Here is a 3,127-nt window from a genome sequence, read left to right as displayed (position 1 = left end):
GTTCTCCGAATAGTCTATTCCTAGTTCTACCTACATCATGCTCTTATCACCTGGTGTGCAATTTTAGTGTTAAAAACGTAATACATCTGTCTGTAATTGTATCGAACACATGTCTAGTAGAATGCTGAAAAGGAAATGGAATAGAAAAAAGGCTGGTCTCTGTACCATTTACTATTCAAGGACAAATACTTGAACTTACCACTTTCTTTTCTCAGTTTTTGTTGTTTTATTGTTTTAGTTCTTTCATGAATAATTGATGGCATTCTTTACTTTGTCTCGAAAGGGAACTGTGTTGTTCTTGTTTTTCAACCAGCCTAAGAAGCAGATGCGATGTCAAATATTATAATGTCAAATATTAATTATGTGATGATTCTGTTAATTAAGGTCATTACACCAAACTCTTATTACAATATTATTTTAGTATTTTCTATTTATATGCGGATACTTTTATCTCTTTTTTAATTAATTTTATTGTTTTTTATTTACACCTTTATAGAGATATTGGTGCTGGTGATGATTAACAAAATCTTCGACAGCAAAAAAAAAAAATATAGTGTAATAGACTCAAAAGGGACCAACTTAAAAATATGATTTAGTAGTGGACTTTTCTTTCTTTAATAATTAACACCGTGAGAGAGAGAGAGAGAGAATGCATGGTCTATTATGATTTTTTAAGGTACAAGATTTGACATTCCATTTTGGAGGTGTTTGGATTTTGGCCACAGGGTTCAATCAAAAAGGTTGTTGAGTTAAAGACACAAAGAAGGGGACATCCACTTCAATAATGGGCTCTAGTTATTTGTTCACAAGGCCAAACAAAAGATAAAGCCAAAGGGAGGGGAATTCTATGCTCTGTTCCAATGCTTCTTTAATAGACTCTCTATCTCTCGTTAGACATTAGGACATACTCAGTGATGGGGATTTAACTGATGAGAAGAGTTCATCTTTACCATATATTATAGGTGATTATGACTGTTTTTACTTTGTTCTACATAGTTCTTTTTAATTACTCATTCTAGATTAAGTTACAAAAAACATTAAAGACTATTGATAAGCTTCATATAGTAGGTAGTTCTCTAGTGTGTCTAAATTCATTGCCTATATATAATAAGCACATCAGATGTCACAAATGTGTGAAAATGCACAGAACTAAAAATAACACAATCAAAACATATTGTCATTCACAAAGAGTTTGGGTTTGATTCTACAACTAACACTCATTCCAAAAACAAAACTCAACTTAATTTTTATTGTCCTTTTATCCCATTTTAGCATCATCTTAGCATTCTGGCCAAAGCTATAACGTCTAGTCTCGTCTTATTGGCAGCTAATCCAATCTTTTAGTGAAATCTGACTAACTTAAGGAAAACGAAAACAGAACTAATATAGGAAAAGCATTGTAAAGATAGATAAGTTTCTTGATTCGTTCTAGGTTGGACTGATTTGCTATCAGATTGGCTAACTCTTTAGATCAATCAAAGTCTTCCTTTAACAATACAACTTGTCATTATACTAATTATAACCAGGCCTATTCATTTTCATGTAATCAACAAACTGATTCACATATTTTTCTTGCAGTTGTTTGTCCCCAACTATTTTACTCATCTCTTGTGCTCCACTTCTATAACATTTCCCTTCCTCTTCCAACATCACTGATCTCAGTGCCTTGGCCACTGAATCCCTTGTGAACTTGAAATCATGCTCATTTCTGTGTACTTTAAGCCCTACCTTCTTCTCCTCCATAAACTTAGCAATCGGCCATTGATCATATTGGAAGGGCAACATAACAAGTGGGCACCCAACTTGGAGACCCTCTATTACTGAACTCCAACCACAGTGAGTGAGGAATGCTCCAACAGATTTGTGAGCTAAAATCCTGGACTGAGGTGCCCATCTTCTCCACATCATTCCCCTTTTTGACTCATTCTCAATCCAATCCTGTGACTCATCACTAACACTGGAGGTGTTTCGATTCTTCACAGTCCAAAGAAAAGGAAAACCAGATAATTCTAATCCCATAGCAATTTCAGTGAATTCTTCATCACTCAGTGTGACTTCAGTTCCAAATGCTACATAGATCAATGACCCCTTTTCCCATTTATCTAACCAATTAACAATGGTGTACCAGTTGTGGTCATTGCTGTCTTCCGGCGATGGAGGCAGCAAGCCAGTTGGAATTACCAACTTCCCAGATGAACTTCCAAGCGATTTGACAAACTCACCATCAATCTCCATGCAGCTTCTTGTGGCGAAAACTTGAGCACCTTTCAGGGTTTCGAAGAACCGATTCACTTCCTTGGGCTGAGAACTCTGAGCCACTTCCTTCCTCTTATGCACAGCACGCAAAAGTTTGGCTTCCGCAGATTCCGTACTCTTCTTCCCCATAAACAACTCCACAGCAAAAGACGAACCACATGCAGCAAAACTACAAAAAAAAATACACGGGATACCTAGCATGGAAGACAATGGGGGCAACCAGTGTGGCGCAAAGTCGCATATGACCCAATCCGGGGTGCTCTTCTCCAGAAATTTAGTCAAAGGTTGTTCAAGAGCATCGTAAGCCTTGAAGAGGTATGGAACCAAGTGCTGAGGAGTGTCCACCGTGTTCTCTGCATTTTCAGGGAGTTTATCAACGTGGGGAAGTGGGAATTCTATCAGATGCAACCAAGGTTTCAAACTTTCTGGTAGTTTAGGGAGGCGATGGATGTTTCTAGGTGTGGAAATGAAGGAAATTTTGTGACCCTTTTGAGCTATGCGCTTTGCAAGCTCCAAAAATGGGATCAGGTGTCCAAAGGCTAGCCATGGAAATACAACAATGTGCAATTTCGTCTCCGACATGGATGTGTTAGTGGTTATGCATGACTTTCGCTAACATATATAAGAAGGATTAATATATTATATTTTTAATATAATGAAGAAAGTCACAATTTTAAAATAAAAATGTAATTAGATTAACATTATTTTCAATAAATATAAGTTATAATTATTACGGTCATGATTGATTGATATCCTTTTCTTTTTCTATTCTACTTGACATTTATATAAATTATTACTTTATTATAATATAATATTTTATTCCAAAAAATAGGTGTAACGTGAAATGTTTTTAAGGATAGGAGTTTTAAAT

At 35.8% G+C, this 3,127-nt stretch overlaps 1 pseudogene; it reads right to left on the bottom strand.

Annotated features, from left to right (window-relative positions):
- Positions 1–1,386: 1,386 nt before the first annotated feature.
- Positions 1,387–2,854, bottom strand: LOC114169058 (putative UDP-rhamnose:rhamnosyltransferase 1 pseudogene; annotated as a pseudogene).
- Between the last annotated feature and the right edge of the window lie 273 nt (positions 2,855–3,127).

Source organism: Vigna unguiculata, chromosome 11 (assembly GCF_037176805.1).
Source record: "Vigna unguiculata cultivar grain cowpea cultivar isolate G323 ecotype 2 chromosome 11, ASM3717680v1, whole genome shotgun sequence".
NCBI lineage: Eukaryota > Viridiplantae > Streptophyta > Magnoliopsida > Fabales > Fabaceae > Vigna > Vigna unguiculata.
This window is presented reverse-complemented; position numbering and strand designations above follow the sequence as displayed.